General features: G+C 36.0%; 1 protein-coding gene across 1 annotated transcript in view; it reads left to right on the top strand.

The window, feature by feature from the left end:
• Nucleotides 1–16595, top strand: part of CDH12 (cadherin 12) — a 458316-nt gene that overhangs the window by 291907 nt on the left and 149814 nt on the right. The window lies entirely within an intron of this gene.

The following is a 16595-nucleotide window of genomic DNA, read 5'->3' on the forward strand; positions in this document are numbered from 1 at the left end:
GCTTATTTTACAGTATTAGACAAAAGTCTCAAATGATCAAAGGCATGTTGGTAAGCAGAAGTCATTGTCTATGCTGATAATAATAGAATATGGAAAAATTGTGATTTAGAAAAAAAGAGTAAATGAATTAATAAATAGAAAGAAAATACATGCTTATAAAGAAACAGTGGAAAGATGTAGTAGGGCTGAATGAGATGATCTGTTTTGATAGAGTTGATCAATACATGCACAAAAGGTATGGCTTTTATTATAAATAAAAAGGTTAAAATGCATGTCAGGAAGTATGAGCCCATGTCATTTAGATTGTTCTGATTGCTATTCCGTGGTTAGTGAGAATTATTATAGAATATTTATTTAGCTGCTTTCCAAGGCCAGCAAAAAATCAGCTTTGTATCGTTAAATTGAAACAGTAGGAAGAAAACTGTGGAGCATTTAGGAATAGCAATAGCACTTAGACTTATATACCACTTCATGGTGGTTTTACAGCCCTCTCTAAGTGGTTTACAGCAGTGGTTCTCAACCTTTATAGTGCTGCGACCCCTTTAATACAATTCCCCACGATGTGGCGACCCCAACTGTAAAATTATTTTTGTTTTGAATTTATCGCGCCTGAAGCCGTATTGGCTAGCGATCTGAACTATTTGCGATTGCCTTGAGGATGGAGGCATTAAAGCGGAGACTCCTCCCCTATTAAGTTTATCGTGCCTGAAGCCAGATTAGGCTAGCGATTGGGAGTGATTGCAGCTGGCTTGAGAGGGAGACATCAGAGCAAAGATTTCTCTCTTTTTTAATTCATCGCGCCTGAAGCCGAATTCGGCTAGCGATTTGAAGAGCCTGCAGCTGGCTTGTGGAGTCAACCATTGGAGAGCGATTCTTCGACTCGCAAGTATACTTCCCATATTTCTGATGGTCTTAGGCGATCCCTGGCAAATCGTCATTCGACCCCCAACGGAGTCCCGACCCACAGGTTGAGAACTGCTGGTTTACAGAGTTAGCATATTTCTAACCCACTTGGAAGGATGGAAGGCTGAGTCAACCTTTAGCCTGGTGAAATTAAATCTGCCAAATTGCTGGCAGCTGGTGGTCAGCAGAAGTAACCTGCAGTACTGCACTCTAACCACTGCACCACTGCGGCTGTTCCCTGCAAAGATTTAGTATTGTTTCTAAGGCTTCAGTTTAGTCCATGATAAAGCTTTTAACATAATCTGGTTTTAGTGTCTCCTGTCAAGTTAATCCTATTGTTGTATAAGGGACAAAATGACAGGCTAGCTAAATTTTACTACCAAACACTAGTGTGAAATTTGTCAGTGTGAAAAAAGAAATTCATAGTTTTGTCATAGTTGCATATTATACTCTAATGAATAATTAGTACAATAAAGAAGAAAGGATGAATTTTGAGAAACACTGAGCAACATCCTAAGTTAATGTGATTCAGAGATAAAGGTTATTTGATTAGATAGGAACAAGAGAAAAGAAAACAGTAGTCAAAAAGTCAATATGGTGAACCAAGAATGAATGAGAATGGTGACTGGGATTGGGTTAGAACAAGATCTGCTTTGAATATATGATTTATATGTGATATATTCATTTGCTGATGAATATGCATTAGAAAGGAAGGAACATGCAGAGGGTCTTGAGGAAAAATGGAGATAAATTTTAAAAAAGGGAGAAGGTGAATAAAGTTCAAATAAAAATTGAGCAATTGCAGAAAAAAAAGGTTCAAGCCTTGTATGACAGATTTGTCTTCCAAAAGAATTAATGGAAAGTGGAAGAAGTTGTTTCAAACAGAATAAAAACAATTACATTGTGGGGTACCAGAAAGGTGTTTGAAGATAGGTTGAAGTGAATAGGCTTGATGAGAGATGTTTTCACCAATATGAAAATGGATTAGTGAATAAATGTAAATAAGAATGGTATATTTTGAAAGTAAAACATGCATGAGAATGGTTCAACAGTATGCCTGAGAATGGGTCAACTGAACAGGAAATTAGCCAAGGATGTGTTACTTCCACTTGATTATTTAATGTATTTATGGGTACAAGCAGGGGTGAAATCTAGCAGGTCAGCAGGTTCTGATAGGTTCTGCAGAACGAGTAGCAGAAATTTTGAGCAGTTCGGAGAAACGGTAGCAGAAATTTTGAGTAGTTTTGAGAACTGGCAAATACCATTTCTGTCTGGCCCCAGAGTGGGGTGGGAATGGAGAGTTTGCAATATCCTTCCCCTGCCATGCCCACCACACTCACCAAGCTACACCCACAGAACTGGTAGGAAAATAATTGGATTTTACCACTGGGTACATGTATTCACATCATGTTTTCATCCATAGCAATCTTTACATGCTTATAGCAACGTGAATGTACATGTATTTTTGCACATGGATGATCAGGCTGTTAAATCTAAATGATTTGTACTCAGTTTTGTATAGATTAAATAACTAGCAACTAGGAATATGGAATTGCACTTATCTTTGACAGGAGAATGAAGTGAATGATTGCAAGAGAAACGGCAAAAAACTGGAGTAGTCAGATAGATGGAAGAATGTTTACTAAATATGAAATAATGGATGGAGAAATTATAAAGTAGACGTGTGTGGCGTAGTATGTGGCTTGTTGTGATGTATAGTTGTTTACAGAATCAATAAATGCTTTTGTATAAGGACATGCTTTCCTCATTTTGCTATCTGGAGAGCTGAGCATAAATGTAGTAGGATAAATAAAACAGTCAACTGAATGCAGTGGGAATTTGGGTACGTAGGAAACATGTGGGTGGTAAAACAAGAAAAGGTAATGTCAAGAATCAGTGTGTGCTAAATTAATGTGGATTGAATGCAAATGTGAGTGCCCAGTGTGAAAGAAATACATTGAGGTGGTTTGCTGAAGTAGAAGGAATGAATGAGGCTCATTAGATTCACTTGACTGAAGCAGCATAAAAGCACTTGTAATAAATAAATAAAAACATATATGAAGGAAAAATAAATGGGTTGAAAGGAAGGGTGAAATAAAGAATGTTATGGTTGGATGGAGCTGATGAGATACTCAAAAAGAAAGAGGTGAGGGTTTTAAATAACAAAGGCAATGTATGAAACTGAGCATGGACATGGTGAAAGCAAGGATGGAGGAAAGGTATAGTGGAGCATAATGAATGAAGTTGATTTAAACAGTTTTCAGCTATGGAAGTTTTCCTTATTTATCTAATATCTTTAATACTTTGATTTATATCCTACTGCTTTTCTGCGCTCTGTAAGGCTCTGCTTACTTCATAGTGTTAATACTGTAGTGCATGCAGAAGATAAGGCAGCCTTGGTCAAATCCAGCAGGTTCTGACAGGTTCTGGAGAACTAGTAGCAGAAATTTTGAGCAGTTTGGAGAACTGATAAATACCACCTCTGGCTGGCCCCAGAGTGGGATGGGAATGGAATTTTGTAATATACTTTCCCCAGGAGTGGGGAGGGAATGGGGATTTTTCAGTATCCTTTCCCTGCCATGCCCACTAAGCCACGCCCACAGAACCGGTAGTAAAAAAATTTGGATTTCACCTCTGGTCAAATTGTATATTTTAATTATTAGTAAGTGAACTGAAACTCACACAATCTCTATATAATATGAAGGTATATATAGCCCCTTACTATGTGTCTGAAGGCAGACTTAACTATTTATTTTGTTTTTAGATTTAAATAAGATTACTTTCCCAAAGCTTACATATTTAGCTATTATATTATACAGTTATATTCTCAATATCCATCAGTTTTCCCCACCCCATATGCAAATCCAGAATTACTTTCTAACATCACCAAAGATCTTAAACAAAGTACAAATTGGAAAAAACAGGATGAACTATAAGAAAGGATGAACTAGAACTGGAGAGATATTTTATTTATAAGGTATGATAAGATGATACCATTTATCTAAATACTTCCAAGACTGTACTTATTTTCATATTGTATAAATACATTTTGAAAATTAGAATTCAGACAGAGAAATAAATATTTACCCATCAGTTTCCTATTGTTCTGCCTTCATCACTCCATTTCATTTGTTTCCTATTTCATTCTAAGATAACTTAGAAATTATTTCATTAGCCATTAATATTATACATATTTCCCTTGGTTTATTGAAAGTAAAGTTTTAGTTATGCCGATTAATATTTCCACATTGTGGAACAATAGTAGCTGAATTAGTTTTTATGTAAATATTTATTTTAAAACTCCATATTATTTTTGTCTAAACTCACAAGTAAAAAACAATATAGAACAGGGGAAAAAAACCTTCTCAGACAAGGTTTGAGATCTAGAAGTCACATAATATTTGCCAGTTAAATAAAATCAACAATCAATTGATTGCAAATGCTACTCAAGCATTGAGAGGTGTGGATTTTGCCACTTTTAGCCCAGGGGTGGTATTCAGCAGGTTCTGATCAGTTCTGGAGAACCGGTAGCAGAAATTCTGAGAAATTCAGAGAACCGGTAAATACAACCTCTAACTGCTCCAGCCCCATCTATTCTCTGCCTCCTGAGTCCCAGCTGATTGGGAAGAAATGGGGATTTTGCAGTAACCTTTCCCTGGAGTGGGGTGAGGTTGGAATGGAGTATCCTCCCCCTGCCACATCCACCAACCATTCCCACTAACCCATGCCCATAGAACCAGTAGTAAAAAATTTTGAATCCCACCACTGTTTCAGCCTAAATATTCATTGAATCTCTTCTCTTTTCCTTTGTTAAATTGACCCCTGTTACTGAACATTGGCATTCAAGAGAATGATGAGTCACAGAGGTATCATCTGCTTAAGAAACAGAAATGAAGATGAGCTCTCAAGCCATGCCAAGACTGCACAGTTTTCTGAAACATTTGGTTCATGTGGCAAATAGATTTCTCGTACAGGTAGGCTGTAAGCAGCAGGATCATTGTTTCTCTAACTCTGTAGCAAATAGCTAGGTACTGCCTAGTTATTTTAGATAATAGGACACTCAACTCTGACTGGTTTTACAAAGAACAAAAACAATATCCATAAAAAAATAACTACCCAAGAAAATAAAACTATTCTTCCATATTCCCTTGTAGTTTTAAGAGGCCTGCAATTGTCTTAACCCAAGGCCTGAGGAAAGGGCCAAGTTTTTAAAGATTGTTTGAAAGCAGGCAAAGTAACAGTCATACAAATATCTGAGGAATCTCACCTGTTTCTTGCAAAGGGAAGGTATAGTGCCATAGAAGGCCTACTTCCTGGATCCCACCGCATAAGTCTGTTTAATTGAAGGGACTTGAAGCAAGCTAATTTTGCCAGAAAATCAGTAGTGGATTCCACTTACCTTCGCTACCGGTTCGGAACATGCACAAAGCATCCGTGATGACATCCTGGCAGGTGGGCCTCCCGCCTCCACCACTACCGGTTTGCCCAAACTGGGGTGAACCAGTAGAAACCCACCACTGCAGAAAACACAGGATGAGCAGACATTATATCCTTAAAATAACTAGGCTTTGTGTCATTTACCTCTCTATGACATAATCAGCATTTGATTTGCACCACAAAGCCAGCTGGTAATGAGTTCAGCTCATGTAGCAAAGTATCATATGCTGTTAAAAAGCCTAGCCCATCATTGCTCAGGCATTGCTCATCTTCTGGACTAGTGGTAGCTTCTGATGATCTCCAAGAGCAGCCCCATATAGAGTAAGTTACAATAGTCTATCTGAAAGTTGATCAAGCTATGAGTGACCATGAGGAGAGTTTTTCGATCCAGAAATAGGTGCAACCTCTACCCAAGTAATTAAAAAGAAGATGCCTCAGTCTTCTCTTATTTGCTGCCAGCCAGATGAATTGAGAATTGATATCTGGAGGACAACAGATTAGAAGGACTGTGATAATTAGTCCTGACCTTATGGGAGATGACCACACAAGATAAAAAGCATAAAACAGAACTGCTGCTCTGATATAGAAAATACATTGTGAACAGTTTATCTTTTATTAATAAGAAATGTGAGATGTTGCCATAATAGGAGTCATCCAATGTTATTTATTTAGCAAAAATGTGAAAAAGCACATCACAATTACATTCTCAATGAGCAAATACAAAACTATAGTATAAAACTACTGTATATATAGTAGTTTTATTATATAGACTTATTACTATGTAAGGATATTATCTTATATACATTTTGATTTTCATGTTGTACATTTTGTAAATTTTACTGGTTAACAAGTGAATAAAGATTCACTATTAAAAATGCTAGGGATTACACTATTTTTCTCATAATTGTTTCATTAACGATTGTTTTATTCTGAAAATAATCTCTTAGTGCCATGATGGAGAACCTTTGGTATGCATGCCACAGGTGGCACTACCGCCCTCTTTGTGGGCACATGAGTTGTCGCCCCAGTTCAGCTCCACCACACATGCACACGTGCCTCCCTCTGGCCAGCTGGTCATCAGGTCTCTGGTGCGCATGTGTGGGGCATGTGTAGGAAGCTGCACATATGCATGGGGGATGGGTATGTATGCAGGGACTGCACATGAATTGCATTTTGGAGGTTCAGGCAGTGGTGGGATTCAGCCAGTTCGTACCACTTCGGGAGAACCGGTTGTTAACTTTCTGAGCAGTTTGGCAAACTGGATGTTGGAATAAATCATTAGGGCAGAGAACCGGTTGTTAAATTACTTGAATCCCACCATTGGGTTCAGGCATACACACTTTGGCCACTAAGTTCAGAAAAGGTTAGCCATCACTGTTTTAGTGTATTTTATTATAATGATTTAGAAGCTGCTTAGTCTATTTTTGTTATTGAACAACAAAAGAACAGGAAAGATGCCATAACAACAGGGTACAATCATTTCTCTTACCTGGGTCAGAATCCCTGGTATGACACTAGAAGTTTGAAAAGACAGATTCAACATATTTTACCATAGGTTTTAAGGCAGGTAATTCCTATTTGTAGGGGAAATCTCATTTGGAGCAACAAATGGCACTAAGGGACCTTCATTTGTTTGGGCTGGTAAAAACAGAAGTCACTGCTGGCACACTGGAAAGATGCCTTCCATAGGACCATTCAGTATGCTTGTAAAGACTCAGAATGATACTCTACATCAGGGCTGTCAAATTCGTGTTGTCACAGCGGGAGCATGTGATGCATCGGGACTTTTTTCCCCTTTGCTAAACTGGCCGTGGGTGTGGCCAGTGCGTGACACATCCAGCCCGCAGACTGCAAGTTTGACAGCCTTGCCCTACATCTTCTCAGTCCACAAATACTGGGACTGGCCATGGGAGGCTTCCCCCTCCACCCATCCACCTATCAGTTCTTCATTGTATTATTTTTAGGGCCAGATCACTGAGGGTGGGAAAGAAGTACAGGTAACTTGTATCTGTTATGGAGATTTCTAGCAAAGGACCAAGATGAGAGATGTCCAACTTTGAGAATGAAGAAATAACCTTCCGTTGGTTTGAACAGTGCCTTGTCCCAGGGCAGTACACTCAAACCACTGTTCATCAAGGGTTGTTGTTTTTTTTTCCCACTCTGCCAGCTTACAAATAATCAGGCAGTCAACAGGATCAGTGGTGGGTTGCTACTGGTTCGCCCCAGTTCGGCGAACTGGTAGCAGCGGCAGCGGGAGGCTCCGCCCACCCACCCAGATGTCATCAAATATGCTCTGCACTTGCGCAGAAGTGGTGCGCATGCTCGGTTAGCGCATGTAAGCAAACCAGTACCAAAGGTAAATGAAACCCACCACTGAACAGGATGGCTCTCCATGCATGGAATTTGGATCTGGCTTAGGTTGCACCAAAGCCTCAAGTTACCATAATCAGTAAAATATAAGAAAAAATTTCCACTTTCTGAAGCAGTTTATCATATCACTTATTAAGCATTTTTTATTTGCAGTAATCCATTTTTGTCTACGTGCTTTCATCTAGTATGCTGCATTTAATACTGTTGAGCAAATGTATTTGTTTCAGCTATAAGTAGTAGACAAATATTTAATCATAAGATCAATGTAAAATAAAATGTACTAAGTCTTCATAGATATTTGCCATCGGGGAAAATCAATGTTTGTACTGGATTGACTGGTGCTTGTGTTTTTGTTTTTTAACCATGATAATATAAATATATTTCCCATTTTCAGTTAATGAACAACAAAAGAAATTATGTGCAATATTCTCAACTTTCTCTTAGCTATAAATTGAATGCCTTGTTTAGATTTTTACATTACATTGCAAAGAGGAGAATGGAATATAATCTAAAAATACTTTTCTTACAGAAATCTGAAATTAAATAATCAGAAAATTCCATCATATTAAAAAGTAGCATAAAGTTCAATTTCACTGCAATCTATGTTTCTCTGCAAAAATTCCATATTTGAAGGAAATGTGAATACTGAGTAATTAATTTTGAAATCAAGTGTGTTATTTAAATGTATTCGCTTGACCATACTATATTACATAAAACCCAATTTTGGAAGTCTTTCAAGACACTGACAATAATTTATTTATTATTTTTATTTTATTTATTTGTCACAACAGTATATATAGCTATAAGTATGTAATATTACACGAATTGGATACAATCAAAGGGAACATTAGGACAGGAATGGTAGGCACACTGGTGCTCTTATGCATGCCCCTTACAGACCTCTTAGGAATGGGGTGAGGTCAATAGTAGATAGTCTTTGGTTAAAGATTTGGGGATTTTGGGAAGAGACCACGGGGTCAGGTAGTGTATTACAGGCATTAATAACTCTTTTACTGAAGTCATATTTACTACAATCAAGTTTGGAGCAGTTCACTTTAAGTTTAAATCTATTGTATGCTCGTGTATTGTTGCGATTGAAGCTGAAGTAGTCTTCAACGGGACTTTCAATTGTGAAAACAATATAAAGATGTGTGTGTGTGTGTGTGTGTGTGTGTGTGTGTAAACATTTATATAAACATAACTTTATTTTTATTAATAATATTCCATTTTAAATTCACAACATACCTTGGATTCCTTTCTTGGAGTTCTTATATTTTATTTTGAAGAAACTTTGAAACAGATACTTGTAAAATTCCTAGTACAAAGAACTGCCAGTATATTATTAGAGATACCGTTCCTCTGAAGTTTACCTGAAGTGCATGTGTATTTGTGTGTGACTAAAAATCACATCTGGTAATGCATATTATGAGCAAGGGACATGATCTGGATAATGTGATTTTCCACAGGCAGGATATTGAAGTAAAAATAAGTTCTTCATTAAAGAACTCATGATGGCAAATATGCAAGATTAGGGGATTGTTGCAAGTTAAGTATTTTTTTTTAAGATAGAAAGCTTAGAAAACAAAATTCTTGTTGAGCCAAAGGCATATATCCCATTGCGTATTCCCATCACTAAGAGACATAAACTGGGACAGACTGTCCCCTGTTAATGTATTTGCCTTAGGAATATTACAGTATGCTGCAGAGTATTAGAACTGCACTAAATCTAAATGTAAAAGTGTGGGATCCTTAAAATGCAGTTACTTTTAAATGTTAATACTTTTCTCTGCAAATGAAACAATCTCTCCCATAAACTTACTCATTCTAATGTTGATAGAGTTTAACTTCTTACATTTTTGTGCAGAGAGATAAATGCAACAAATAAGAAGACATGTATTATTCACAAACCTTGATAGAAACATCTTGTACTTTTAACTTAACTCAAGTTATAGTTTATGTGCTTCCTTTTTCAGAATTACTGAAATGTGTTGCATTTCCCAAGTGCAAAATATATTTGGATTTTTTATTCATGATGATGTATGTAGTGTGTTCCCATTAAGATTAGCAATTGCAGCACAGATCCTCCCTTCCCACATCAAATACCCAGTATTCAGCCATAATTAAAAGCATAATGTTGATTTTAATTTGTCCACAGGTCAATTGAAATAATGGAATTTGAATAATTGTGAACATTATCTCAAATGTGGGTGATCCAATTATCTTCCCCACCATCATCATAAGGATAATTCATTGTTGAGTTTCTTTATAATCACAAAAATAGAAGATTGTGCAAGAGGAATGGTGATGAAAGTGTTAAGACAATATATAGATATATAATATATATAATATTGTAATTATATCATATAGGGAAAAAGTGAAGGAAATGCTGCTCTTCACTTAAATCAGGATTCTCTACGATGACTTTGTCCAACAGAATTTGCTCCTTTTTTAGTCCCTGTAGACCTAATCTTTTTGGAGCTTATATACACACACACCCCTTTAGTGTAATGTTAAATGTCTACACTTCCCTCCAAAATGTGAACACCAAATGAACATAAATAAACAATTAAAAAGACAATGAAACTTTGGGAAAGGTAGATTTATAGTAGCAATGCTTAACAGTTTGGGAAACCCTGCTATAGATAGTTGTTCTCCTACTTAATTCCCTCCAAATTACTAAAATGAAAGTCCCCTAAATTCCTATCTAGGAAAGTAGAATATATTAAATTGGACAGGATCAGTGGTGGGTCACTCCTGGTTCAGTCCAGTTCTTGTGAACGGGTAGTAAAAGCGGCTGGGGGCTCCACCACCCACCCGAATATCACCATGGATGATCTGCGCATGGGCAGAAGCTTCCCATTGCAAACTGGTAGTAAAGTAGAACCCACCTCTGGACAGGATGCTGTAATAGGAATGAGGTGGGGGAGAGAGAAGAGAGAGAAAGAGGGAGAGAGGGAGTCGACACATAAATTTCCTATCAAAGTTACAATTATATGGCTATCTTTACTGATAAAGAGCAGAATTCTTGGTTTTGAGACTTCTAAGGAGTAATGCTGGACTAAGAAGGTTTCATACTTTCAGAGCTGATTATTGCAGTAGAAGTAGACTCAGTGAAAGAACCAGTTCCTGGAATTCATCTCCAGAGAAGGAGAGGACTTGGGATCACCCAGTTGACTTCTTAAATATGTCCCCTCCCCCATGACTGGATGTAAAATAGCCATCTCCAGCGGGTTTTAGAACTCTGAGAAATACCTAGGAGCAGTGGTGGGATTCAAATAATTTAACAACCTGTTCTCTGCCTTAATGATTTCTTCCAACAACCAGTTTGCCAAACTGTTCAGAAAGTTAACAACCGGTTCTCCCGAAGTGGTGCGAACTGGCTGAATCCCACCACTGCCTAGGAGAAATAGCTATGATTGGAGCCTTTGATACAGACACTGGTTTCCATTCTCCATCATTATTTTTTTTTTACTGGAAATGGCTTATAAATTGCTTTTTGGACATCAAGAAACTTCAGAAGGACACGTTTTATTGTACTAGGTGATTTTTCTCCCACCGACAGAAGAAAAAAAAAAGATTTATGTAAGTTTAAAACTTAAAGAAAAACTTCATTTTGTTTCAAAATAAGCAACAAAGGAGCTATTAGAATGTTGATTTGGAGAAGATTTTAAATGGAATAAAAGATTGCCTGGAAACAAGGTTTTGGAAGAAAAATATATAAGAATATTACTTGCTGTTATTTAAAAATCTTATTAAAAATATATGAGGGTCTGTATATATGAATATATGAAGTGTAAGAAATCTCTTCCTGGGAAATGTTCTGGATGAGATAAAAACATGATAGAGGAGACATTGAAAGCTGGTTACTAGAGGCAACCAAAAATAATTTAAAATTATAATTGAAAGAAAATTCCCACTAATGCATAATGGAGAAAACATTTTAATTCTGGAAGAATGTAAGGATATTTAAGAACTTATTATTTAATTAAAAAATGGGCTCAAAAGAAATGATAGAAGAGAACGTAGTGGAAAATCAGACTGTTTTGGACATGGATTTAAAAGTGACAGGGTATAAGACTGGCATTGACAAAGATTTTGTACAGAACCAATAAACGAAATGAGCTTTTAAGTTAAAAGGGATGCACAAATAATAAACCAGAAGAATGACTTGGATACATGGATCTTAACTCAGAAAAATGATTTTTCTATTATATCTATGAAGGAATTCCTGAGAAAAGCAAAAGCAAAGAAATCAGCTTTTGGGACACTACTTGAAAGAAATAATCAAGACCCTTAAAGCTAAAACTAAGGTTTACAAAGTGGTCAATTTGATCAATATTAAACTGTATATGATATTTTCTTTACTGATAGCTCTAGTAGTTTCTAGCAGGATGGATTGACCTCAACCAATCTGAAAGAATATTGACTGCAAGTGGTTTTGCTTGCAGGAGGAAAGTGTTACAATGGTGTCTTGGTACTTATCATTAATTGGTTCCAGGAGGTGCAGTGACTCCAAAATGAGTACAGGTAGTCCTTGACTTACAACCACAATTGAGGCCAAAATTTCTGTTGCTAAGTGAAACATTTGTTAAGTGAATTTTATGACTTACCCCATTTTATGACCTTTCTTGCCCCTGTTGTTAAGTGAATCACTGTGGTGGTTAAGTTAGTAAAATGATTGTTAAATTAATTGACTTTGCTTGTCAGAATGTTGCAAAAAGGCAATGACATGACCCCCAGGACACTGCAACTGTCATAAAGCTTTAAGATCTTGGTTACCATCTTTAAAGCGCTCCATGGCTTAGGGCCCGGGTACTTACGGGACCGCCTGCTGTTACCTTATGCCTCCCACCGACCCGTACGCTCACACGGAGAGGGTCTTCTCAGGGTGCCATCCGCCAAACAATGTCAGCTGGCGGCCCCCAGGGGTAGGCCCTTCTCTGTTGGAGCCCCTACGCTTTGAAACGAACTTCCCCCTGGTTTACGCCAAGTGCCTGATCTTCGGACTTTTCGCCGTGAGCTGAAAACACATTTATTTATTCAAGCGGGACTGGCTTAAAAGTTTTATTAAATTTTAATTGGGGTTATTTATGAGTTTTAGGGTTTTAAATTTTTTAAATTTCGGCCATCTTTGTAATATGCTTGGTTTTAAGTTTCTGTTTTAATGTGTATATTGTGGGTTTTTATTATCTGGCTGTACACCGCCCTGAGTCGTTCGGGAGAATGACAGTATAAAAATCTAATAAAATAAAATAAATAAATAAATAAATAATAAATATGAGTCAGTTGCCAAACATCTGAATTTTGATCACGTGACCATGGGGATACCCCAACTGTCATAAGTGTGAAAAATGGTCATAAGTCACTTTTTTCATTGCTGTTTTAACTTTGAATGGTCACTAAATGGACTATTGTAAGTCGAGGACTACCTGTACCAAACGATTGTTTCTCCATAAGGAATAATATAGTCAGTCACAAGGCAGCTGACACCAACAAGTTCTAGCTTCTGTGTTGAGTACCAAACAAGTGATGAGTACCGGGACAAAATTTGAACTTCAAAATGTATCGAGTAACAAATTTGATGAGTTTCAAAGCAGTGGAATACAAGGTGCCAGTATATCTCTATTTTAATAATCTCTATTGCTTCTGAACAACTTTCTTTTTTGCAGACATTGTTTCAGGTTGGTTGAGCTAAAGCTGTCCTGTTAGAAACTTTCCTGGAATCAAATAGAGTGGGGGGAAAACTTAAGTACTGAAAGAAGAAATTAATGGAGAATAACAGAAGCTCTTAAAATGTCATTATTTCATTATTCTTTTTATCTGCAATAAGATATTAATTTGTCATCAGCAAAACTGAGTACTGCTTGAACTAGAAGCTTCACTGAATGTGATGACATAGTTAACCAAACTGTACATTAAAATGAAGGGCAATCTTAACCTTGTGCTTTTTGCATATTCCTTTGATCTTAGCATTTCTTTTTAATCCATTTGAAGGCTTCCAGGTTATCACTGCAAGGTGAGCAGCAAGAGATTTTAATGAATTATGGTTGCTGTTTTATAAGGTGTGAAGCCCAACTGTTCTTAAAAAGACATTCTACAGCTCAGTGTGACTTTCCAATGGTATGGTGCCTTGATATTTCTGACTCTTCATAAATAATTTTGATGAATGGTAGAGATACTACACAGCTACAAAGAGGTATTCGATTGGTTAATAGTGGCATAAGAAAGATAAATTTTGTTTAACTAAAGTTTCTCTTTTTTTAGAGAATGTCAACTTCCTAGTGGCAAATTTGTCTATACTCTAAAGTACTATTTCATCACAATGAAAGATACATTTTAGCAGAAGTTCAAATATCTTTATCATGTTTGAGCTCTAGCAGCAATAATTTAAAACTTACATTTATCAAAGGAAAAGACAGAAAATGGCTTATGTTGACCTGCAAGATAATTAATGGATTATTAAATAATGGATTATTAACTAAATCATTGCTCTGTTGCCCACTTTTTGCATTCTAATCATTTATTTGGAGAAAAGGATAAAGCATAACAGGAAGATTCTAAGGGAACCTTAATCATTATTTCACAGCACCAAATCTCATTCCCTGAATGTAGCTGGTATTCGATATCCCAGAAGACTAATATATGATTCTTAGCAATTTGACATTAAAATGAAATAAAATTGCAGTATTAAGAGATATATTTTCTTACACAATTTTCAAGACCCTTTTCACCATCTATATTTTACATTACTGTAAATAAGACAGATATGGGTGGATACAGCTCGCCTGTCTGGAACCCATACCTCATTTCGGACATTAATACAATTGAGCGTGTCCAGAAATATTTTACAAGAAGAGTTCTCCACTCCTTTACAACAAAATACCTTATGCCAACAGACTTGAAATCCTGGGTTTAGAAAATGTAGAACTCCTCTGCCTTCAACATGACCTGAGTTTAATTCATAGAATCATCTGTTACAATGTCTTTCCTGTTGAAGACTACTTCAGCTTCAATCGCAACAATACACGAGCACACAATAGATTTAAGCTTAATGTGAACCGCTCCAATCTTGATTGCAGAAAATATGACTTCAGTAACAGAGTTGTTAATGCCTGGAATGCACTACAAGACTCTGTGGTCTCTTCCCAAAATCCCCAAAGCTTTAACCAAAAACTATCTATTATTGACCTCACCCCATTCCTAAGAGGTCTGTAAGGGGCATGCATAAGAGCACCAGCGTGCCTACCGTTTCTGTCCTAATGTTCCCTTTGATTGTATCCAATTTTGTATAGTTATTACATACTTCTTATATATATGCTTATATATCGTATTGTTATTTCATGCTTATGTTTATATATACTGTTGTGACAAATAAATAAATAAATAAAAATAAATAAATAAATGAAATATTATTATTATTATTATTATTATTATTATTATTATTATTATTATTATTATTATTATTATTATTATTATTATTATTATTATTTATTCGATTTTTATACCGCCCTTCTCCTGAAGGACTCAGGGCGGTGTACAGCCAAAAGTAAAAACAGGCTCCTCAAACTCAACAATTGTGTCATAAAACTTATTGTTTCAGATTGTTTGTATACCCCAAAAGTTATAATTTTATAGCCATCCTATCCTATCCTATCCTATCCTATCCTATCCTATCCTATCCTATCCTATCCTATCAAATTTAGAATATACAGAATAGTGAGTATGCAGAATACAGAATAGTGAGTATTCTTTTACTACACTGAGAAGATTTTAAAGTGTAAGAGGTTGTTATGGAACTGGAGTTGGTTCAAAATAATGCTCTGGCTTGTTCCCAATATTGGGAAATTGGGAAATATTATTTGTAATATGTTGGAAAAAATAGATATATCATTTATCAGTAAAACTATATATTTATTACTTTGTAAAAACTTCTGAAACAGAAATTTACAAAGACACATATCATTTAACAACCCAAAATATAATATTTATAAAGTCAGAATAAATATGGTATATGTTAAATACTATTACTTATTTGAAATTTTATGTTACAAAATAATTTCCCTTTTGAAATCTAGGTTTGTACATAGGAATGATATAATTCTCTAAAGAAAAGTTGCTAGTGGTTTGAAAATATTTATATTTCCTTTGAAAATTTAGGATATTTCACACTAGGAAGGAGCTCCAAATCATTTTCTGTTTTTTGAAGTTGTAAGCATCAATATTTTGTAGACAGAATAACATTGTCCATTCACTAGTGATTTATATATTAATCAAATCTGTGTAGCCTCCCTTCTCACAAAGCACAACTCTGATAACAGTTGAACAACAATAAACATAAAATCAAGAAATACAAAAAAACATAAAATCCAGATGAAATAATTAATATAAAAACAAATATACAAACTCTAGACAAAGAGATGACAGGAAATGGAGCCGTCTGAGTAAATTTTTGGTTTCTTGGGAGCACCAGGTCTGATTATATTACTATGCCTTAAGGGACTTCTGGAATGTCAAAAATTGAAGGTACTCTAATTTTTGGGGGGAAGGAGATGTTGTATAAAGTGGACACCACAGCGGACAAGACATGTCTCTTTGGACCCAATTTATTTTATTTATTTATTTAGTTTGTCCTCATGTACTAGATAACAGGTATAAGTATAAACATGGACATGAACAAAGGAAATGAATACAAATAAATGGGGACAGTAGGACACAGATGGTAGGCATGCTGGTGCGCTTATGTACTCCCCCTTTATGGACCTCTTTTTTTTTTATTTGAATTTATATCCCGCCCTTCTCCGAAGACTCAGGGCGGCTTACATTGTGTTAAGCAATAGTCTCATCCATTTGTATATTATATACAAAGTCAACTTTTATTGCCCCCA

The sequence above is a fragment of the Ahaetulla prasina genome, chromosome 3, assembly GCF_028640845.1.
Source record: "Ahaetulla prasina isolate Xishuangbanna chromosome 3, ASM2864084v1, whole genome shotgun sequence".
Classification (NCBI taxonomy): Eukaryota; Metazoa; Chordata; class Lepidosauria; order Squamata; family Colubridae; genus Ahaetulla; species Ahaetulla prasina.